Below are 24,699 nucleotides of genomic sequence, written 5' to 3'. Positions count from 1 at the left end.
TGTGTGTGAAAAAATAGTAGAAATAATAACACAATGAGTCTAATTGGAAGTCAAATGGGTTTATTTTATTTTCTTTTTTCTTTTCTTTTCCTCCCCCCCCCCTTCTCTTCTTTTTTTCTTTTTTGTGCCTCGCCTCCTTTCTTGGTTTTTCTCTCTTTGATCTGCTAAGAAAGAGATACAGTGGTACCTCGGGTTAAGTACTTAATTCGTTCCGGAGGTCCGTTCTTAACCTGAAACTGTTCTTAACCTGAAGCACCACTTTAGCTAATGGGGCCTCCTGCTGCTGCCGTGCCGCCAGAGCACAATTTCGGTTCTCATCCTGAAACAAAGTTCTTAACCTGAGGTACTATTTCTGGGTTAGTGGAGTCTGTAACCTGAAGCGTATGTAACCCGAGGTACCACTGTAAACAGAGAAAAGTGTAATATGAAAACTTCAGTAAGTTAAAGGTGATGTTGTATCATTTTTCAATTACTATTTACATATTGTTAAAATTGGTTAATTGTAATGAATTGATGTAGCAATTACTGTGGTTTTTTCCTTTGTTGTTGTTGAATTCTAAATAAAGTATTATTCTTCAAAAAGAAAAAAGGGGGGGAGGGGAAAAAGGCAAACATGGTCAAGTACAACATCTATGCCTCTTCTTTTCTGCGCCCCTTTGGTTGAGATTGCCTTGCCAAAGAGGAAGTGTGCAACCCCTCGGGACCTTTTCCCCTTGCCACATTCATTCCACAAATGAGATCTAAGGTCACCATGTTCTCCTGCTTTGAAAGAGTTTTGCTACATAAGAAGAGAGACTTCTTTCACTGAATATGAAATGTTTCCTATGCAAGGAATAAGGCTACTAGCAAGGTCTTCCTGCCCAATGAAAAATGTTATGCAAGGTCTCTTCAGATAACGAGAAGGCCTTTTCTGTTCCCAGGTCAAACAATGCAGCCACACATCCATATCAGAATATCCCCCCGAAAGAGCAACTCTACATGAGGCTTGCCTAGCCTAGATCACATCACACACCCCCCCCAGCCCCCATGACATGCTGACATAGAGGTCACCAATAAACCAGAATTTTGAGAAGTACCACACTTGTCTTTCTTATGCTCCCGGATTGTACTATTATTACCGGTAACAACTGGCTTGTCTTCTGTTCACTGTTCCTTTATAACAGGGGTGGGAGGACTTTTCAAGACCATGGGGCACATTTCGTTCCATGCAGCCTTCTAGGGGGAATATGTCAATAGTGGGTGGAGCAACAGGTGTAAAAAATTTCCAGTTTTACAGTAGGTTAGTTTCTACACACACTTACCCTTCTCTATCCTCCATCCATCCAGGCAAGCCAGAGGCATTATCAGAGTCCAAGGACATATTCCAGCCAGGCAAAAGCACTCTAGGAAGATGGGAAGCAAGGTCGGTGGGATGTGTTGTCTATGGAAAGCAGTTGTGGCTGAGGAGGGGCAGTGGCCTGGGAAAAGTTCCATATTTGGCCTCTGGGACTGAGGTTCACACACCTGCTTTATATTTATAATTTATTGGTTACATTTCTATTCTATCCCGCTCTTCTTCCTAAGGAGCCCAAGTGGGAAAAAACAAATTGCCACACCCCTTATGTGCCTGCAGCTGAAGTTTGAAAGAAACCTACGTAAGTATAGGTGCAGGGATCTCCTCTGCAGCTGGCAATGCTGATCTCTCCAGGCTTCTCTCTCTCTCTCTCTCTCTCTCTCTCTCTCTCTCTCTTATTTAATAATTTTTATTAAATTTTCCATTTTAACAATCCAATCAAATCACATTAAGTATTCCAAATTATACAAATACACATCATATAGTCCAAATATTCTGCCAAATTATAATTTTTTATTGAGGCTTCCCATGCTTCAAGTTCAGTGGGGTTCCAATCATCTTATGTTTCTACTTCCTTGAGTTTCCAATAGTTCCTTCTTTAAATCTTCTTGTTGTTATCCTTCCTTCTTTCGTGGCCTCTGAGTGTTTCCACCGGCGAGTTGAAATAAACAATAATGTGCTTCAGTGTGAAATTTGTATGACTCCTTTTTTTTTTTTGCAGCTGGTAAGTCTGCTGTTTGCAGAATGTCCTCACACGCTGGTGTTTATGCTGAATCAATCCAAAAGTCCTTCTCTGGTGGCAGACGCCATCTTCACTCAGTTCTGATGAAATAAAATCTGGGTGTTTGCTCATTAGATCTCTCTGGGCTTCTCAAGTGTGTAGAAGAGTCCTGCATGCATTCCACTGTATGTGTGCAGATCCATTCATGCTAATGTTGAGCATGTGGATGTCCAGAATGTGGTCAGCAGGTGTGCCAGTTTCAGTGGTGAAGCCAGGCGTCAGGGATGTGGCCAGCAGTCACAGACTCACTTTCCCCTCCACATGTTCCTTGAACAAATGGGGGAAACATGTGAAGAATGCTTTCGTTTGCCTCTGTTTCTCACAGCACTGCTTGTGAGCATTGGAAGACATTACGTTAGCTCGATCAATAGAGACAAGAAGCCGCCATCAAAAATTCCTTGACTTATTGAAAGGCATATACTTTCATTGCTGGCTACTGAAAGCCATTTTTTCCCACAGACTCATTCAGTAATTCATAAGGTATGTTCAAATTTGCTACATCTGGGATTCATCATCTACAGAAAACAACTCTTCATACTTCTCTGCATGTGTACCATCTGGAACCATGGCTTTGCCCCAAGAAAGGCTGGCTTTTGCTTTCACAAGGAAAGCTAGCCTCCATAGAATATGCATTTCTGCCAAGTCCAGCCAGCCAGTTTCATTGCTTAATGCAATTCATGATAACATGAGCTTTAAATCATATGCTGTATGCTCCCATTTGCAGCACTATGTTTATATGTCTATGACTGTTTATGGATCAATGATATTGGAGTGATGTGTTTGTATCATAGAGTTTTTAAAAAATAATAATAGCAGAGTTTTAACAACAGAGCTACAATTCCCAGCATCTTTAAAAATTACTTTCCCAGGATTCCCTTGGGAAAGTCATGTGCTTTAAATGTATGGTGATCAGTGATCAGTCCTTAACATTCAGCAGAACTTGTGAGAAATAACAAAAAAAGTTGACTTTTGTTTTCTGTTTGTTCTATCATTGAAAATCATTCCCCATTATTTTCATTTACTGCTGAAATGGGGTACCTTAGACTAAAAAGGTGGAATAGAAACAGGGCTGTGTTCTCGTCCCGACTATATTTGTCAAATACAGTGGTACCTCGGGTTAAGTACTTAATTCGTTCTGGAGGTCCGTACTTAACCTGAAACTGTTCTTAACCTGAAGCACCACTTTAGCTAATGGGGCCTCCTGCTGCTGCCGCACCGCCAGAGCACAATTTCTGTTCTCATCCTGAAGCAAAGTTCTTAACCTGAAGCACTATTCCTGAGTTAGCAGAGTCTGTAACCTAAAGCGTATGTAACCTGAAGCATATGTAACCCGAGGTACCACTGTATTCTTCTCCCCGTTACTCTCTTATGCCTTCAGGTCTACTGAACACAAGTGTGTACTGTCAAGGAGTGATGGGAGTCTGTTCAATGTGGCACACCTCCGTTCCAAGACAAAAGTGTGGTTGGTCCTTATCTGAGCTGTGTTGTTTCCAGATGACGCAGCCTTGACAGCACACTCCAAGGAAGCCCTACACTGGCTCATCAACTGTTTTGCTCAAGCCTGCAGCTACTTAGACCTTACCATCAGCCTGATGAAGACCAACATCTTGGGTCAGGATGTCACCAGCACTCCATCCATCAGCATTGGTGATCACACACTTGAGGTGGTAGGCAATTTTGTCTACCTAGGTTCCACCATAACCAGCAACCTCTCCATCAATGCATGTGTATTGGCAAGGCAGCTACGGCAATGGCTTGCCTCTCCAGAAGACTATGGGAGAATGTGATGCTAACATCCAAGATGAAGGTATACCAGGCTTGCGGGCTCAGCATGCTGCTTTATGGAAGTGAGTCATGGGCAACTTGCAACCATCAAAAGTGATGCCTCAACACCTCCTATATGTTTGTGTCAGGAATGTTATGGGTATCACATGACAGGGCAGAGTTTCAAACAAAGATGTGCTCTCCCAAGCTCACATTCCCGGCAATCCTGTCTAAGTGACGTCTATGCTGTATTGGTCATGTCCACAGAATGGAAGATGGCAGGATCCCCAAGGTGAAGGACACACTTCGTAACAACTCTGTATTACAAAGATGTCTGCAAATGTGACAAGGCAGCTGGCAACATCCATGTGGGAATCCCTTGCAGATGACCACAGTGCCTGGAGACAGAGAGTTAGGTTGTGCGTCACTAGCAGTGACCAGAGGAGGAATGACCACTGGGAGGAGCACACAGAGAGGAAAACACCATGGTGCATCTGCAACAGCATGACTGGACGCCTTTATCCACCCAGCTGCAACAAAGCACGCCGCTCCCATATCGGTCTCTACAGCCACAGCAGGTGCCACAACCTCCCGACAGTTAGACTTCATTCCTAAAGGCGTACCCTTCCATTGTCTCCAGAGACAGAAGCCAACAATAGAAATAAACAGGAATGACTCATCTTTTAATTTGGCTATAAACTGCCCAGAGCCCTTTGCAGACAAGGTCAAAACCTAAATGAAATTAAATATATAGGGTTTTTTCTTCTTTATTTTAATTTGCTTCTTTACCTACAGAAGCAGATCAGGTTTTTAAAAATTCATCCCAGAAAGTGTCTAGAGTGCTCTAAAACCTTCCTAGCATATACAAGAAGGGAAATTATTAGAAGAAGCATCCTTTTTATAGTGCAGTGATTTAAATCTAAGAGGTTAATGAAGATATTCAGAGCATTTGCAAATAGACTTTTGGCGGATCCATGGAAATGCCAGAGTATTAGATTTTACTCAGTGATCTTACAAAGCCTCTTATCTCCTATTCAGAAAAAGTGAATGTAGAACTAATAAGATGATAGCTTTTAGTGGGCCAACTAATCTTTTAAATGCCAATAGCATTGTTTCAACTGTTCAATGGAAAGGCTTGATTTCAGCCTAGGATTAAGAGTTCCACTGTGCAAGCAGAACTCACATTTCTTAGGAGCCAGCCCAGAAAATATTGTATATTACATATTTTATTCCATTTCTCTCTCAAAAGCTTATCAAAAGCTTAGGGCAGCACAGTAATGTCCCCATTCTATCCTCAAAACCACCCTATGAGGTAGCTTAGGGCTAAAAGGGAGGTGGTCATTAGCTGAAGAACACCCAGTGAATTTTGTGGCTCAACAGGGATTTGAACTCAAATCGCCCTAGTCTGAGCTCCAAACTCCGACCAATACACTATATGCTCTGTTGAAGTATACTAGCAAACACACACACACATACAATCATTTTCACAAAGTTCTTTCCTCAAGTGTTTCCTATTTTCTTCAGATCAAGTTCGTGAATTATTCTACAGGAATGTGATGTGAAGGGAAACTTCCTTCCTTTATGTTTTAAACATTACTCGAAGAGGATTAATTCCAAGGAATCTGCAATGATATCTATTTAGGAAGCTTTTTATTGCTTTGGCTTTCATCCCTAAAGAAACCAACACGTGATTGATGCTTTCCATCAAATTCAACTGCTGACACCCAACCTATGTGCAGCAAGTTAGCACTGTAGTTCTGTAACTCAATATTGTGCATGTACGTAAGAACACTTAACACTTTATTTCAAATACAGTTGCTACAGCTGTTAAATATCACTGATGCCTTCTTACAGAAGCACAAGGATAAAATTTTTCATTAGTTCTAATGTTAACTGATCTACAAAAATGTGTGGCTACATACCTTTCGCCAGGTCCATCTTATACTGTGTTCATTCCGTCAAATGATTAAAAAAATCAAAATCAAAATCCATGCACTCTGATGGGTAGCATTAGCAAAATGCAACAATATCCATAGTTATTAGGAAATGTGTAAGTATAATGTTTTGTTTTGGCTGCAAAACCATATTGCTAGCCTCTATGGAGAAAAGGTAACCTATTCAGAACAAGCTAAACTAGGCATGTCCAAAGTCCATCTCAGGGGCCTAATCTGGCTCACTGGTCAATTTAATCCAGCTAAATTTCAATCCTAAAAAAAGTTCAACAACTTTTGTTGGCCCTCACACATGTTCACTTCATTAAATCTAGCCCGCTTTGAAAAAAGTTTGGGCACCCCTGAGCTAAACAGATGGGATTAAAAAAAAAAAAAAAAGGACCCCCCCCCAATGTAAATCAGATGTCCCAGTTTCCTCAAGTGCTTTAAAATATTGCACCAGATACGTTCGGCTTATCACTGCTTTGCACATTACTTTAAATACATCCATGAGACTGGCAGGGCAACCCTATGCATATCTACTGCATACATTCCATTGAATTAAACAGGACTTACTCTAGGAAGTGTACATAGGATGCTGCCTTAGCTCCCAAATCAAAGGCTGCATGCATTACTTCTTTGGAAGTATATTAATGTGGAGCCAGAACTGGGACTGTCTTAAATCTCATTTATGTCGCTTGCATAGATGTTGCTTAAAGTGATGAAAGCAAATTTGTCCTGCTTGACATGCTTAATTGAAAACAGGTTGCTCAAAAACAAAAGGGTTAGGAAGTGTAAGACCAATCATCTTAAATGTCCGGATATCTGGGGGGGGGGGAATCACCAATAGATTTACATAATCAATTCAATTTTCTTACTGAAATAGTCAGTTCGCCAATTAACATTCAGCAAGAATATGAGACTTTTTCAGCATAAGCTATGCATGTCTACTCAAAAGTAAGTGTCACTGATTTTAATGGGACTCACTCCCAAGTAAATGAGCAACTGAGAGAGGATTTTAGATGCTAAAATCCTGTCTGAGGGTAAGAATTTGTACAGAGCTATTCCCACTGTCCCCAGGTAGGTTTGGAAATAGGCATTTTATGAGGTTTTATAGCAAGCCGGAAATTTAACAAACCACCCCAATGGGATCTAATATCGTTTCGGATGACAAGATGGTAACCTCTTTTTACTTACACTCAGTAAAACCATCTTTTATCACTTGGCCAAAGCTTTGCCCTGTGATACAATATAGAATAACTCTAAGGAACATGAGAAGGTTATGAAACAATTTCCGCTCAGTAAGGAGAATTTTTTTGACTTAAACAATGACTCCATTCTCCATCCCTTGCAGATAGCCGTTCTAGAGACTGAACCAATATGTAGCAAATATGGAATTGTTTGTGCTTTAGTCTAAAAATTTACATAGCTATGCCAGATAAAGGTGAAACAGAATTGTTTTGCATTAAACGTGATGTGGATATTTGGCTCCATTTGCCTTCTATTCACTAATGTCTGTTTTAGTCCTAGCTTTCTTCCTAGGTTCTCTTCCCCACTATTAAACTCGCAATTAGTGATGCAGTTATGCAAACTACAGTTCCCAGGATTGTTTTTTTGGGGGAAGTCATGTGCTTTAAATGCATATCAGATGTGCTTTTGATGTGTGATATGGATCTTCCCTTACTTTTAAACTGTGGTAATGTATTTTCCTCTCCTCACACCTTTCCTCATTTCATGCTTTACAAATTCTACTTTCCTGATATGTTGGGGCAAGGGAGGGGGAGAGAGTTGGCAACTCTGATAAAAGCCTCTAATCATTTGCAAAGTTTCATATTTAAGGCTGCAATGTAACCTTACATATCTAGGAATAAGTTGCATATAATTCACTAGGACCTCTGAATAGATATGGTTAGGGTCGAACTCTTAGGCTACAATCCTTTAGCCACTTGCCTGAGAGTAAGTCCCATTAACAGGGCTTACTTTTGAGTAGACATGGCTAGCGTTGCACTGTTAAGCTCACATACATACTGTATATTTAGTTCCTGTCATGTGCTGTTTGCGTAGGTAGTCTACCTGCAGATGTACTTACAGTACCACTATAACAACAATGATGGCAGAATTCTGACTCAAAAGTCTAGCCTTGATGGTGCCACAGACGAAAACCCTCTGAGGCAGATGAGGCTGAAAGATAGCAACTGGCTCAAGATAATGCAGTGAACTTCACAACTGAGCAGGGATTAAAAACCTGTGTCTTCCCAGTCCGAGGTCCGAGTCCAACACCTCTCTAAGGTGGGTCGCTTCCAGCTTCCCTGTCCACACTAAAGATTAGAACTGCTGACACACACACGCAAAATAAGGCACCAAAATATGAATGGGACACTACAATGAAACAATTCTCTACCTTTCAACACACACTTGATCCAGCCACTAGCAGTGCTCTGTTTATATAATCAGCTGATCTGAGTTCATCACAGTCTAATTTTGTGCCATTAGTTCTGATATGCTTTTATTAATAACTATGACAGTAGGACAAGATCTGTATCCGTCAGTAAACACATCATGTCTTTTACCAAATCACATCTCTTATTTACTTAAATTTGCAGCATGTGCCACATTTTGGTCTGATGTGCATGAAGACAAATTGTGAAACTTATCGAACACACACACAAAGCAAGTGTCTAAATTTTGAGGCCCCCTTTGAGCTTGAGATTCAGGCCAAATGGTCCTTCTGTCTTTCAACACCAGCCCATTGGACACCACACCAGCTTTCCCATCTCTTTCACGGCAATAGAATGGTCTCGTTGAGCCAGTTCACTCAGCTTTTTCTAAATGTAAGCAGCAACTTCTAGGGGGTAGAAAAATGATCCCTGTGGTGAGAGCAGCTTTGGCTGCCACATCAATGAATGGACAGCTCACAAAATATGTTTCCCTGCGTGCGTGCCTGCCCACAGATGTCCAGGAATGGGTCTCTTTGCTGGGATATAACTATGGAGCCAACATGCCCATAGATGCTACGAAGATATTTACATAGACACGTGAGATTTAAGGCACATCTGCATGGTAGTTCTGAAGAGAGACAAGTATACGCATGCACAGGGGACAATAGAGTAGACCATTTTTATGTTTCAAAAAACAAACAAAAAAACCCCTGACTCCCAGGACAAAGTCAGAAGATGGGAGGGTATGCAGAACTAGGACAGAACTTGCAAGGCTGAAGGCAGAGAATCTGGATTGAACCTCTCAGATCAGGGCAAAGCTATGTGATTCAGTAGAATTTATTGGCACCAACCCTTTTGGTTTAGCACACAAGCAATGAACTGGCAAGAGGGAATGCCCAAGTCCAGTTTTTCTTTCTTTCTTCTTCTTCTTTGGCGATCACTCATCACCGAGTAAGACTGTCTTCCACAAACAGGGTTTTAACAATGAGTCCGTAAGTGTGATGGCCTGGGACTCGGGCTCAGACTAGGAACCAGAGAAGTATTTGCCTCAGGCATCATCTGAACCAAGTCTGGGGCCTGATCCTGAAGAGTCCCAGTCTGCACAGGTTCCCTTGCAACAAGCACCAGCTGGGCCGAGTCAGGGGCCTGAGCCTGCCCTGGCTCCAGATGCAGGGATTACCTCGTTGCCTTCAGCTGGGCCACTACCGGTTTGGTCAGGGGAGGCTGAGGCGGCCCCTGGGTCTAGTAACCCACCAACGTCTCCCAAGCTGCAGAGACTAAGGTCTGAGAGAAGGAGAGACCTGAGTACTCGCAGGAGGAGTGCTCACCTTTGGGCGAAACAGGGAGGTGAGTTGCTGGGGGATTAGGACCAGCCATTACCCTGACAAAGATAAAAGACTGTCGGACCCCGCCCCAGATTGCAGGAGTAACATTGCTGTATGCCAGATCCTGCCTGAGATCCTGTACCTGTCCTTGCCTGGTTTCCTGCCTCATGCCCTGCCTTGACCCTGTTGGACTGACTCCTAGTGGAACCTACAGATTCTGGACTGGACCTGGACTGTGGTTCTTGGGTTACTCCTGGGCCCAGCACAGTAAGTGATTGTGGAGGCCAGTTCTGGATCCACATGTCCTTCCACAGTGGGGACATTAGTTTCAGGGCGGGAGTTGATCACAGTGTGGATTTGCCAAGCCTCTTGACACATTTCTCCCTTGTGTCCTGAGTTTGAGTGTCTTCAAAGCCCATGACACCTTTGGTAAAGGCTGTTCTCCAACTGGAGCTCTTGGTGGCCAGTGTTTCCCAGTTGTCAGTGTTTATACTGCATTTTTTTAGATTTGCCTTGAGACAGTCTTTAAACCTCTTTTGTTGACCACCAGCATTACGCTTTCCATTTTTAAATTTGGAATAGAGTAGTTGCTTTGGAAGACGATCATTAGGCATCCGCACATCATGACCAGTCCAACAAAGTTGATGTTGAAGAATCATTGCTTCAACACTGGTGATCTTTGCTTCTTCCAGTACACTGATATTAGTTCGCCTGTCTTCCCAAGTGAGGTGTAAAATTTTTCGGCGACACCGTTGATGGAATCTTTTGAGGAGTTGGAGATGGTGTTTATAAGTGGTCCATGTTTCACAAGCATATAGTAAGATTGGTAGTACAATAGCTTTGTAAACAAGCATTTTGGTTTCCCTGCGAATGTCCCAGTCCACAAACACTCTGTACTTCAATCGGGAGAAAACCGCACTCGCAGAGCTCAAGCAATGCTGGATTTTGGCATCAATGTTGGCCCTTGTGGAAAGATACCGGTAACTGCCTAGGTAGGAGAAGTGAACAACCTTTTCCAATGTTACACCACTGAGTTGGATTTGTGGCGCTGCAGAGGGGTTATTTTGTACTTGCTGGTGCAGCACTTTGGTTTTTTGGATGTTGAGTGAAAGGCCAAGCTTTTCATAAGCTTCTGCAAAGATATTTAGGATGGTTTGGAGGTCATCCTCTGAGTGTGCGCATACTACGTTGTCATCAGCATACTGAAGCTCTATGACTGAAGTTACGATAACCCTACTCTTTGCTTTCAGCCTACTCAGATTAAAGAGATTTCCATCTTTTCGATATATGATTTCTACTCCCTACTTCCCTTCGACAAAGTGTAGGATCATGGCAATGAAAATAATGCTTCTTCATTTGTCCAAGATATTACAACTATTTAAATTCCATAAATATTATGTTTTTATGAGCACTGAAGGAGTATTTTCGTGGACCTCAGTTTAGCACCTACTAGCCTGCTTGTTTGCTGTAAATGTTCCAGGGACTCAGAGTTAGGACTAAACTAAAATTATGTGAAGCTCCCAAGAAAGATGCAATGTTCCCATAGGATAACTTATGGCCTATATCCTGCCTCTAGTGATACAGATGTTGCCACCCACACTGGTCTCCCATGGACTTTCCTTTTCATCTGCCAGCAGCTTCTGTGTTTTGTTTTAGTTGTTGGTTGGGGCTGCTGGAAACCTAAGGCAAAACAGAGCAGGGAAGCTCAGGTGGTCTTGGTTGAACTTGCATTCCTAGGCAGGGAAAGGCTGGGAAGCAATTCTTGCCAATTTCAGTATTTAATTCAAATCTAAATTCATTCTGCTTACATGAAGGATCAGTTCATACTGTGCCCTGTCAAGTCTGTTCTACATACAGTGTAATGCAGGAGCAAACCTCAGTTCACGTTGTTCCACATTTACATGCAGTATGAACATTTTGTACGGACATGCATCTATGTGTATATACACTCATGCAGCATCGTACAAACTCATCAGTTCACATGTGTATGTTGGACATTTTAGGGATGCATCATCATTAAAATTAGATAACACTATAGGCTATAGGTTGTAATGAGCCAGGAAAGAGGAGCCACAGAGAAGTCAATAATCCAGACTGATAAATTAATCAGGACCAAAGAACAAAACAGGAGGCAGGATAAGGGAAACCCCCTGATAGTTCTTCCTGCCCAGAAGGATCCAATAGCCAGCCTTGACAATGGGATATTGTCCAGAATTTGGAAGATACTCTCCCAATAGGTAGATGGTACAACATGCAGTTCAGTGAGTCATCACATGGCAGTCACACAAACTCAAAAGGCTCCAAGTATGAGCCAAGTAGAGGTAGCTCCAATTTTTTTTTATTATCAACAGTTGGCACCTAAATCATACAGTGACGAGGCAGTACGTTTTGGCAAAACAAGCACAGGATTAGAAGGCAGAAAACTTCTGAAAGGAGGGTTTAATGCAAGCCAGGGCTCAGCCTCAGACTGTGTTGTGACTGTGGTTTGAATGCCAGTCAACCTTGCTTGCTTCAGAGTATTACAAAATAATTTGTCTTAGCCGCACCCTGTGAAAAGGCATAATTCCAGAAATGTATGTCTCCCTCATGATGCCATCGTCCACTACATGGCCACGAATCCAAGATGGCTACTCAAGATGGCTACCCCACTGCCTTCCCCTTGACAATCCTTTGCCGTATGGGGTTTTCCCTCTGTGCATGAATGAATGAATCAATTTATTTTGGCATGATGTGTCCCCCACCCCCCCAGAAAGGCTGATGGGCTCCATCAGGTTTATGTAGCAGCAGCAGACAGGCAATTTGGAAAGACCCATTTTGATTTCCAAGAATGCCCCTGCTGTATCATTCTAAGGCATTGTGGGTAATTTAGCATGGTGGCTCCACATGGCTTGACATGGGAGATCAGCACAGTGGTGGCCTCTGCCATATTTCTGAAGCCTAGCTAGCTGCCCAAGGATGCCATATGCCAAGCCTGAAGAACAAAGTTGTGAAAACCAGCTTTGCTCCATTGATCAGTTAGGAGTCATCAGAGAGTAAGGGAAGCTTCTTCATTCTGAAATATTCCTAGCTGGCTAAAGAATACTTGCTTTCAGCTCTCCTCATACTGCCTAAGAAGAGTGTCCCATTGAACCATGATGTCACAGAAATGCAGGGGAGAGAGATAACCAAAGTTTAGGTGATCCTTTACTTGCATTTCTACAACTTCATTGTCCAAGGGACATTCCTCTCATGGGGAACAGGGGAAGTAAGTGTTTGTGTGGTACGTGTGTGCAATTCTATTTGTATCTAGCTCCATCCATTGCTGAAGTGCAGTCTTTGGTGGAATCTACACACATGTTAAAAACGCTGTGAAAATGCTTTTTAAAAAGTTTTTTAAAATATCTTGAATTTGCCATAGCTCACCATCACCATCTAGTGTCACAATTGTATATTGCGCTTTACAACACATTCAAACCGTTTTATTTGCAGCTGTATAGCTGAGACCCTTGACATCGGCCCATGGGGGTAATACGGCAAGATAAGTGGGAGAGTAATTTGAGATGCAGACCAGAAGTGAACTGCCCTCATTAGCCTAAGGGAGCAACAAGAGTCTGAAATTCCAATGATATCCAGAGGATTGCCATACAGTCCCCAGCCCTGTTAAATAGAATACATTGAATTTAAGTGAAGGTAGTCGCAGTGAAGCCAACATTAATAAAATCTTAAACCTACTGTTTCATTTTAGCTTGTGGGTTGAAGATGCCTGTGTTACTGTTATAAATTCTGCATCTCACACCCTGAGACTAAGGCTGAAAAGATAAAAGCATGAAATTGTTATTTTGTCAAAGCTTCACTCTTGAAAACACTCTTTAAGTGTATAATCACTTCCAATAACCATAGAAAATCAACACCATGTAGAACCCCCTGGATTCCATTGTACCCTTGATTTGTTCATGTTCTGCAATAACCTCAAAATTGATACTTTCACAGTGCTGTTCATATTTCCATTATAGTTTCCTGTGAAATGCCATACATTTCTCTTATCCAGCAACAGAAAAGACTAGGAGGACATGAAATGCAATCCCCTGCCTTCATTCAGAATCTTCCACATTCTCCCTAATAATTCAAAAACTACAGATTTCACCAGGAAAATACATGGTCACCCTAAGTTCCCTATATGAAGAAATGAACCCTGCCTTCTACAGCTCTACAAGCCACTAGGATCTGGGAGATCCATGTTCACATCCCCAATCAGCCATGAGCCTCAATGGGGGAACATAAGCGAGAGGCCTATCTATTCCAGATTTCTATTTTCTTTAGCAATCAGATTCTTCTGGGAAGCCCCCCAAAGCCTCTCCTGCTGTTCTTCTCCAGGACCTCATTTTCAGAGACATGTTGCCTCCAATTCTGGAGGTAACATATGGACACCATTAGTTGGGTTTACAATATTTTACAGCCATTTACAGTCTTGGGACTATCACTACCTTGGGGCAGTCTTTCAGTTTATTTTATCACATAGGGTTGTTCTGAGGACAAACAAAGGAAGGAGACAGACTCATATCTACCATGAATTCCTCTGAGGAAGATTGAGATAAAAATGTAATAAATGACTAAAGCAAATAACTTATGAAGGAAGGCAAGACATTTCCCTCTGGAAAAACATGATTTGAAGGATGCAATCCTATGCACATTTACTTAGGAATAAGTTCCCAAACACATTGGGACATTCAGCTGAGTATATATGCACAGGATTGGGGTGTTAATCTCAAATACCAAAATTAGGCGACTTACGTTACGAGACGGAAATTTAGCACTGATCTGCATCACACCCATTACCCTTCCTCTACTTGGGGTTGTACCATCTGGGAAAACCTCCAATGAGTTGATTCAAAAAGTATGTCAAACAAGCCAACAGCGCTTGTGTTCTGCTGCTAACTCAGTTATAATAGTGAATGTACGAAAGTAATAGTGTTTAAAATTAATTTTGTACTTGGTAACTTGCACTGGAACCCAAATTTGTAGAGCCTATAAATGGTATTTGCATTAAAAACAACAACATGGTGAGTGAATGAGTTTGGTAGAAGATTGGTAAGAAATGTGTTGAAGATCATGGGTCAGATCACTGACCTTTAACCCATCACTTCTAGGATTCCTTTCAACAGAAGAAGAGGAGAACCTTTGGTTCCAGCCCTATATTTTCCACACAAAGTTACTGGGAAAGATTCTTTAACTATTTGATGACACTGCCATCGTTCAGCCCCATCCCAGGTGCTGAAAAGCCTGTGCTAGAGGGGGAGATGGCACATTTACTTCTCCACATGTCCACATGTCCACAAGTTACCAAGTACAAGGGATGCGGGTGGTGCTGTGGGTTAAACCACAGAGCCTAGGCCTTGCCAATCAGAAGGTCGGCAGTTCAAATCCCCGCGACGGGGTGTGCTCCCGTTGCTCGGTCCCTGCTCCTGCCAACCTAGCAGTTCGAAAGCACGTCAAAGTGCAAGTAGATAAATAGGTACCGCTCCGGCGGGAAGGTAAATGGCATTTCCGTGCGCTGCTCTGGTTCGCCAGAAGCAGCTTAGTCATGTGGGCCACATGACCCAGAAACGGTACGCCGGCTCCCTCGGGCAATAAAGCGAGATGAGCACCGCAGCCCCAGAGTCGGCCACGACTGGACCTAATGGTCCCTTTACCTTTACCTATGTCCACACTGTTGGTGCAATGTATATTATATATTAGACAGAGAATTTTAACAGAGAAGATCCAAGTTTGGGGTAAAGTACTCTTTGGTGAGAGAACTCCAGAAGTAATTAAAAGTCACAAAATAGGCAGCAAAGTTAAACATGGACTGCCAGACCTTTAAAATGTTTCCCCCTCCAAGTGAGTTCCAAAATGTCCCCTTAAATAATTTCTTTCCAAAGTTTCCTTCTTCCCCAGTGTAGGAAAAAGACCACGTTTGGTAAATGGGCTATTTACAAAGTCCTTAAAGGTCAGAGTAACATGCTTCAGAAAAGTTGCACAGGCAGTAAAACTTAGCTTAGATACAAAGTGTTCCTAAATTATTGGTATAGGCTGTGGTGTTTTTTTCCTAGAGAAAAGGGTGCTGGAACACACCTTCCTCAGAAGACCTTCCTCAGAAGACCCACCCCAGAGCCCAAAGAGGATCTCTTTTGGCTGGGGTGGGGTCTACTCTCCAGCCAGAGCCTTGCAGAGGCTGCTCCGCTGAGGCATGGAGAGGCTTTTGTGCCCCACTGCACCTCTGCCTCACGAGAAGACCCTCTCCGAAGCCCATAGAGGATGCCCCCTTCAGGCTAATAATAATAATGCCCCACCCATCTGGCTGGGTTTCCCCAGCCACTCTAGGCTGCTTACAGCATATAAAAAATTGTAAAACATTAGACATTAAAAATTTTCCGATACAGGGCTGCCTTCAGATGTCTTCTAAAAGCCAGATAGTTGTTTATTTCCTTGACATCTGATGGGAGGGCGTTCCACAGGGCAGGTGCCACTACTGAGAAGGCCCTTTGCTTGGTTCCATGTAATCTCACTGCTTTCAGTGAGGGAACCACCAGAAGGCACTCGGAGCTGGCTCAGGGAGGGTCTTCTTAAGGGCTTTGCTGAGGTTGGTCAAGTCTCTCCACACACTTCTGGGGCCAGCTGAGAGGTGCCAGAACACTGTTTCGGAGAGTTCTGGCTGAAAAAAATGCCCTGGGTATAGGAACACAGAAATAGCTGGCGAGAGCCATGTGGTTGAGTTGGAACAACCAGCTCAAACCTTTTCGCATGCTGAGTACCATTTGTACAGGGTTCTCACTTGCACAGGGAGCCTCCACATATATAAAAAGGTATATGCTACATAGGTTTATTATCATGCAAGGGGCCATGAAAATTCATGCAATCTTGAGGTAGGGATAAATACAGAGCCCCATTGATACCTTGTTGGCTCTTCATTCCAGCAGTACCAGGAGAGGGCTTGTCCACATGCAATGAAGTTGATGAACTGGTTCCACAGTTTTCAAACCCTCTTTGACTAATGCAAGCCCAATGCCTCCTGGAACATGCAGAACTAGTTTCACGGTTCATTATTAAACTTTTTGTCAATATATTATTACATCCATAGCCAACTTTTCCTCCAAGGCAGTGTGCATGGTTCAATTTAATCCTCACAACTCTGTGAAGTAGACTAAGATAAGAGTTGGTTTCATGGTCAAGTGACGATTTGAACCTGGATTTCTCTAATCCTAGTCTGACACTATAAATATGACACCCTACTACAGTTTTGCTGGGTGTAGTTATGGTTGTAGAATATATTTGCAGCCCAGTCATGTCCATATTTACTCAGATGTTCCATTGATTTCAATAGGATGTAATTCTACAGCAGTGTGCATTAAACTGCAGCCTTGAAATGATACCAGTTCAACTATGGTGATAGACAAAAACCTCTCTGGGCTTGGCAACTACATAGTCAAACAAATAAAAGACCTCTTGCATCTAAAACTGAATGTAGATTTCATTGGCTACACCGTTGTTAAGGGATGGATTGGGCCGAAGGAAACATGGATTAAAAGTTCTTTCAAGACCTGTAATGCTGTAACACGTGAAAGATTTATGGATCTAAAATATTTGCCTGACCAAGTAATCTTGAACTTCAGAATTGCACTGCAGAGATCAGTTTAATGATGGTGTTTTCTGGCAGCAAGTGCAGCTCCTTAGGAGTGTTCTTTAGCTGACAGCAGCACCGCAGGCAAACACAGCTTGCACAACTGCATATTCATACCAAACTGGAGCGATGCAATTGGACAAAAGTCATGCTCTCGGTTTTTACAGTTGCACAAGGAACAATTTAAAACAGACAAAAAAAGTTTGGCCTTGGAAGCAAGGGCTCGTCCCCATGTGCTGCAGTAAAAGAAGGAAATGAGCTGGAGGTTTCAAGAGACAGCACTGATGATGCAAAAGCGCTGACAAGGGCGTTTCATGTGAAGCTGCAACTTTTTTTTCATTTCACAGCTGCCCCCAACCTGAGAAAAGCCAGCCACTGTTCAGTTTTAAAAGCTGATTTTCTCCTTTGGTGGGTTTTTTTTGGGGGGGGGGTAAGCCGTTAAACATTCCAGGGAAAACTGGCTCCCAGCACTGTTCTGAGGAACAGGAAGGAAAAGCTTTCTCTAAAGTGAATTCTTCAGCTCTTTGTAGGGCTGAAAAACAGCTAGCACTAGAGCACCATCTAGTTTCTAGCAAGAAATACTGGCTCTAAACAAGCTGCATTCACTGCCCTGCTCGGTATTTGACTACAGGGATTGAATAGGGTTGTGTGAGCAGCAAGCAGATATTTCGGAGGCACCAGCACTTTGTTTCAAAGCCTTTAGCATTTGGATCTTAACTCGTAGTAAAGTACCCTGTGACTACTGGAAACTCTGAGGGCTTTTGATCTAGGGGAAAATTTTAGAACCTGGCTCCAAGCTATATATTTAAAACAAGCCTGAAACTTCGCATTAAGGTGGTCACCTCAAAATCTATTTTCTTTCCAAAGGAACAGAGGCAAATGATCAGGATATAATGGTTATCTGGTGTGTTCAGTTCCTGCTATACATTTCTTGTCAATTTCTTGTAGATATAAATAAACAAATAATAATAACAGTTATGATGATGATGATGATACCGTGTGACATTCATTTTTATACTATGCATCAGAGTTTGTTCCTTGAATAACTGAGTTGCTGCAGTATTGTAAGTGCTCAGCCCCTTTCAGGATCTGGCCTAATATTACATGATAAGTAATAATCCCTGGACTGGTCAGTGACTTTGTCCACCAGCGGAACTACAAAGACAATCCAGGACTATTTATAGAAGTAACTGATAACAGAGAGACACTACCAGTGTCAAAAGCAGCTGTAAAATAGAGGGATAAACAAAGCCCAGTTAATAGAACAATTCAACTGTCAAATAGAATTCCAGTGATACTACACAGAAATAAAGCACCCCATTAAATTATTAAGATGCACCAATCAAGAGGTTGCAGTCATTTTTAAAAATGTGCTAGCCCTCATTTGTCACAACCATATCCAATGTTGCAGCTCTGATGGCCGAACAGATACACACAATGGAGCTTCCTCCTTCTTTCCTGTCCTGTCTGGTCTGCTTCACACCCTCAAAATCAGCTCCTGGAGGCTGAGGGATCATCTGGAGCAGATTTTGGGGAGTGCACAGGAGGAAAGGAAACAGAATCCCATTGTGCCAGCAGTTCTAAGCTATTCAGTTCTAAAAAATAGGAAATTAAACTCTTAAATGTAAGAAAACAATTGTTTCCTGTCACATACATGACTCTTCCTGACTCCCTTATTTACCTGGACATTTTAGTGATGGTTTCCTCTTAAATCTTCAATCTCAAGCAGGGGTGGTGAACCTGTCATCCTCAACATATTGTTGACCTCTAACAACCATCAGCTTCATGAACAGGGGTGGGGGGATGTTTTGTTTGGTCTAACAACATCTGGAGGACCAAGGGTTCATCGTCCCTAATCTCAAGTCATTTGTTCTTTTCATTCTGATTTTCATCCTGTGGCTAAGTGAGCCTATTTTCGGCGCAGTTTTGGTTGCAGCAGCTTCCATGTGTGTGAGAACTGGATCTCTCCCCCCCCCCCCCTTTTACCCATCTAATTTAACACAAACTCTTAGCCTGAAGTACATTTCAGTTGAATTGTAGGAGATATTGGCTGAACTGTTTAACTTGGCATCTATCTCAAGGCAAAGTGGAACATTCTGCTTGATCACTTCCCTAAAGCAATACTCCAAATTTAGACTGGAATGTTTTTCTTTGCTTTTGCTGCACGTTTTTTTTTTATTCAAAACTCTGTAGAATTTTTTAAAATACGGTTTTTTTCCTTTTTAAAAAACAAACACCCTGTCTTTGAAACACTATTGTTAGTTGGTTTTGATGCACATAAATATATACCCTCTCCAAATATTAAAACATCTCAAAAGGAAGAGGTCAGTTCTCAAATTCATCATCCCAAGCTATTCATACACTTCACGCTAGATATGTCAAAAAGATGAATGGCTTGGCCCAGCATACCCCCTGCCCTAGACCACTCCCAGGAAGAAGGTTGGCATGTGCTGGGGAAATAATTCAAGCTGAAGAATTATCGGGGGTGCGGTGCATTGAATTCTAAGGACTAGAACAGGCTTTCTCAAACTCGGCCCTCCAGATGTTTTTGAGACTACAATTCCCATCATCCGTGACCACTGGTCCTGCTAGCTAGGGATGATGGGAGTTGTAGGCCAAAAACAACTGGAGGGCCGAGTTTGAGGAAGCCTGGACAAGAAGCTTGATGTTGACGCAGACAGGGAGAACAAGTACAGAAAATCTAGCAGGGTGAGTTCCTCATTGTGTTGGGATATGTGCATTTTTTTTTCCTTTTTACCATAAGTTTGTGGTTGAGAGAGCATGGTAAACTTAAGTAGAGCTTTGCATATGGAGCCATTCACACTAGTAGTTTTCCACCTTGAACTGCCGTTATGTGGTTGTGTTTTTCCCTAGATCAGGTTAATGCCTTTCTTACCTACAATAAAACATGTAAGACTATCCTGGTTATTTTGTTATTTTGTTTTGAAAAACAAGGCCAACTATAAAACACAGGAAGCAAGTTTTCAAATTATACAGAACTCTTCCTCAGGCGTAGGTGCCAAGTGCCAAAAGAAAAGAGCAACAAGTTTGATTTTAGAACAGGATGTTCCCTTGTAAATTAGATGTTCACTTTTAGCGAGAAATGTTCAATCCTAGGTTTGTTGACCAGTTCTGGGCAAAAATGAACATTTGTGGACCTTATGTTGATTTAAACTCAGAAGAGAGGTGTGCCAAGGAATTAAAATGGTACCGTTTCAGCTGTAGAAGATTTAACGAACTGCGGAGCCTTTATTAAAAACACACACACCTTAGTATTCATTAAGAGTCAAGAGGAGTTAATGGAGGTTCAAAGTAAACAAAGATATTATTCTTTCTGTCCACTGCTATTCTTTAGCACTGGTGAATACAGGGCAGGTTTTATCAAACATTTTCACACTGAAGGTACGGAATGAGACAGAGAAGTCAGGTGCAGCAACTAAGGAGAACATATGTGAGAGGCAACAGTGGATTAAGGTGAAAACACACCAAAATACGGGCGCTGTCATTGTTTCTTAAAAGCACTTGTAGCAGCTTGGATGTTGATTACCAGCAGCCATGGCTAATTATTTACATATTTATGGTAAAGCTATGCTGCTCTTCTACCAGAAAGGAACTCACCTTTAAGAGGATCTGAAAGCTAAGATTCAATGAACAGAAAAAAGGGACTCCATTCTTATTTGAAATTTCTGTACAGTGGTACCTTGGGTTACAGACGCTTCAGGTTACAGACTCTGCTAACCCAGAAATAGTACCTTGGGTTAAGAACTTTCCTTCAGGATGAGAACTGAAATCGTGCGGCCCCATTAGCTAAAGTGGTACCTCAGGTTAAGAACAGTTTCAGGTTAAGAACGGACCACCAGAACGAATTAAGTTCTTAACCTGAGGTGCCACTGTACTAGGAAGAAGAATCTTCCAGTTAGCTGCTTGCCCAACGTAAGCAACATTCACTCTTCATGAGCAATTCAGCACACAAGTGCATGCTGGTAGGATTTGCAAAAAAATTAATATTTGAACTTACTCAACAGTTTAAAAATAGATTTGGATTTGATCAGCAGGGCTTCACTACAAAGGTTATAGAGGGATTTATGGAATGCTTCAGGAGAGCTGTACAGGCTAGCCCCGCCCTCTGATGTGACCGGTGGCCATCCATGCATGGGAAGGGGGCGCTGCATAAATAAGTATGTATATACACAGAGAGCCTCCATAGAAGTGCATGGGGAAAGGGGCTGCTGCTTTCCTTGCGCCACACGGGGGTGGGGGTGGGTGGGCAAAGTCTACCTTACACGGGTGCCTTTTCAGGAGGCAGAAGGAGCTACAGTGGAAATGGGAGGGTTGAAAAACTCCTTAGGATCCCATTATATTCAAATATTGAGAGGCTAAATATGGTAGCTCTTCCCCAAGCCCTTAAAACAAATAGCCACACACACAGGAAAGCTACTTTCTTCTACTTAATTCAATTTATATACTGCCCTTTATCCACTAAAAATATAATTTGTATGACATAATAAAAAATAATTTTAAAAGTAAAAATTAAATTATAAATCAATTACAGAAAAAATCCTAAGCCCCCCCCCATTTATTGCCTACTGACAAAACTAGTGCAATAATTTCAAATCACTTCTACATGTAGAGATCAACCGCTGCACAGCCCTTTTATTAATTTGTATACGGTGGTTTCGTTTGTCCTCAAATGCTGCAACATGCACCAACGACATTGCATTCTCTCCCTCTGTATTCTGGGGACTGATTACAGAAAACTGGAGACTAATGCGCAAGGAAGCAAATGTACACTTTGCAGGATCAGGTGGACATGCTATGAGTTTAGGACACTGGACTTCTGCTGGTGGGTCCCCAAAGCTGGCTTGAGTCTAAGTAGGTTGCAAAAGGAGAGCAAATAGGATTCAGATGGGTCAAAGTGGGCAGTGTGGGGGCAGCAGGAGAGGCACCAAGCAGAGGGCATCTTTAGGACAAAAACCTGCAAGTGGCCCCATATTATGCACTGGGGTCAATAGTAATCTCAGGCTTAATGACTTGCACCCCAGAACACAATTGCTACATCCATCTAAGGACATTGTAGAATTGGACTGTGGCAAATGACAAGCTTAAAAGTGCTTTCCTTTTAAAAAAGTAGTGACTGTTTTCATACAACAGCTCCTGCAACATAATATTGATGCTGGCTCAACACCATTTAAATTCAAGACCATGGGTAGGCAAACTAAGGCCCGCGGGCCGGATCTGGACCAATCGCCTTCTAAATCCAGCCCGCTGACGGTCCAGGAATCAGTATGTTCTTACATGAGTAGAATGTGTCCTTTTATTTAAAATGCACCTCTGGGTTATTTGTGGGGCCTGCCTAGTGTTTTTACATGAGTAGAATGTGTGCCTTTATTTAAAATGCATCTCTGGGTTATTTGTGGGGCATAGGAATTCGTTCATTCCCCCCCCTCCCCAATATAGTCCTGCACCCCACAAGGTCTGAGGGACAGTGGACTGGCCGCCTGCTGAAAAAGTTTAATGACTCCTGTTCAAGATTACTGCAAGTTTAAAATGTTATTTTCTGGTACCCACAGTTAGTTTTGTGACCTCTCTTTTAACGTGATGTCAGCTTAAGAGCTGCAAGAAACTTTTAAAGATGCTATTCTTTTTGCCAGTGGTGTTTTTGTATTTTCAGGATATAGATTTCTGGCCATGGAAAATGCATATAATACAAGCGCCAGCAGAGGAAAAGACTCCAAGGGAAGAACACTGAAACCTCTTTCACGATGCCAATACAGTCAGCTGACCATAGAATCTGCCAAAAGGTAGAAACAGAACATAAATCTGCATGCATTTCATGACCAGCTCCATATGGCAGAAGTTAATCCTCACTTACTTGGCACCTAAAAAAATTCACCTGCATTTTTAGCCTTTTATTCAGGTTCTAAAAGTATATTATCTAACTTGAACAACAGCGAGATTGAGAGCTTTCCAAGGGCACCCCGTTAGCCATTGTAGGAAAGGGGATGCTAAAATTAGATAGATCTTTCTTCTAATCCAGCAGCTCCTTATTCATTTATTTCCCACTGCTTATTCTCTATGGTGAATACAACTGGAGAATGCAGACTTGCAAAGAAAGGGTCAGGGCTCCTAAGCCTATAGGCTGCATGTTTTCAGATGGCAAACCACAAGACACAAGAGTTCTCACTCTTCACCAGTTCAGCCTAACCAAAAGCTTTCCTTTCTTGCTTATCTTTCTTGACTGCAGTAGCACATTTACTACTGATGCACCAATCCTCTTTTAAGCAGAACAGTATTTTGGCTTAGATCCCAGGGTCTTAATTTAACCTCGTAGATGAAATATTTCCTGTTCCTTCTTCCCTCCTGCAGCCACCGTGCTTCCTTCCCAAGAATCTCTCTGGAGGACTGAGGGGCCTCTTCTGAACGTGGGTTGGGGGCACAGGGAAATGCTGGAGATGGGGGGTGGGGTGGGGGAGAGAATTATTATGTAAACTTCATTTAGTTTAGATCAAGCCCAGATTTGGAGTATCCCTGCCCTTCCCAGCAGCCCCATCACATTGTTCTGAAGTCCTTCACCCCCAAACCCTCCAGAAAGGTTGGTGGGTCACAGATGACTGCAGAACAGGAAGTGTTTCCTCTATGAACTTCCTTAAGTTTACTTAACTTAGGATCGAAGCCTTTAATTATTAAAGCAAGGAAAAGCACAAGACATGTCAGTACACAATTCAACATGCTTGTTTTGCTGCAGTCTCTCAAAAATCCAACATCATTTAAAAAAGGATATGTCTCTATATTGGCTTCTCACTCTTCTGTATGTAGCACCTCCATAAATATCCTCATGATTCTGCCAGAGAAGGACATATCCCAAGTGGAGCTTTTTGCCAACAGTGACCTCACTGCAGCAAGTGCAATCCTTCAACAACCCACTTTTCTATTTTATTATTTGATACGACCCATCAGTAAATATTCTCTAGGTGGCTTATAAACAATACAATATTAAAATTACAGTATTTTGTATTTTTACAAATAAGCATGTTTAGTATCAGACTACTGTATTTACCTTACCTTTAAAATTTCTCTTACCAAGGTGCTCCAAACATTTCCTTTGAACTAATCCTGTACGATTATATAAATAAGATATGTAAAGAGTACTCCATGCAAAGCTCATTGGGTAGTTCTGATGGAGCACAGAGTGAATGCATAAGGAAAATCTAGCTGGAGGTGGTGGTGGTCTTAGCCAAACATTTAAAACTTTGTTTTATATCCATTATGTTGGCTTTTCGAAAAGAAGGATGAATAAGAGGTTTCCTGTTGTTGTTGTTGTTTAGTTGTGTCCGACTCTTCGTGACCCCATGGACCAGAGCACGCCAGGCACTCCTGTCTTCCACTTCCTCCCGCAGTTTGGTCAAACTCATGCTGGTAGCTTCGAGAACACTATCCAACCATCTCGTCCTCTGTCATCCCCTTCTCCTTGTGCCCTCAATCTTTCCCAAC

At 42.2% G+C, this 24,699-nt stretch overlaps 1 long non-coding RNA gene across 2 annotated transcripts; it reads left to right on the top strand.

Moving 5' to 3' along the window:
- The first annotated feature begins 1,056 nt into the window (after window positions 1-1,056).
- Window positions 1,057-24,688, top strand: LOC310685475. Of its 2 annotated transcripts, none has more exons than XR_014515308.1 (3): window positions 1,057-1,634; window positions 22,880-23,009; window positions 24,534-24,688. It is a non-coding gene; the product is annotated as an uncharacterized lncRNA (long non-coding RNA). The 2 variants fall into 2 exon arrangements; XR_014515309.1 differs by lacking the exon at window positions 1,057-1,634 and adding an exon at window positions 7,880-8,098.
- Window positions 24,689-24,699: the final 11 nt, after the last annotated feature.

The sequence above is a fragment of the Podarcis tiliguerta genome, assembly GCF_965153285.1.
Source record: "Podarcis tiliguerta genome assembly, chromosome: 9".
NCBI lineage: Eukaryota > Metazoa > Chordata > Lepidosauria > Squamata > Lacertidae > Podarcis > Podarcis tiliguerta.
The sequence above is the reverse complement of the archived record's forward strand: the minus strand, read 5'-3'. Positions and strand labels throughout refer to the sequence as shown.